Here is a 370-nt window from a genome sequence, read left to right as displayed (position 1 = left end):
CGACTTAAGACTGGTTTTGTGGTCCAGGGTCACATATGTACAAAACAAATACTAATACACAATACCAGACAAAATGTTGGACAAAATGAACTAAACTTGTTTCCCATGATCTTAAAAAGCTTTTGATCTAAAGGCTTATGCCTGAAAGTGGAAATGGATGAGTTGGACCGGATAGTGAAGGAAAGCAGCCAACATGCAACAAGCATGCCCAGCATAAATCGGAACTCCTTCAAAACTGTTTAAAAAGCATCTCAGGTGGCACCTCATGAAGTTGAGAGAATGCCCAGGGTGGTTAAAGCTGTAACGAGTGGCTATGTTGAAGAAGCTAAAAACAGGGTTTTTATCGTTAACTAAAACTAAAACCATAAAA

This window comes from Sinocyclocheilus grahami, unplaced genomic scaffold (assembly GCF_001515645.1).
Source record: "Sinocyclocheilus grahami isolate Dianchi unplaced genomic scaffold, SAMN03320097.WGS_v1.1 scaffold5670.1, whole genome shotgun sequence".
Lineage (NCBI taxonomy): Eukaryota > Metazoa > Chordata > Actinopteri > Cypriniformes > Cyprinidae > Sinocyclocheilus > Sinocyclocheilus grahami.
This window is presented reverse-complemented; position numbering follows the sequence as displayed.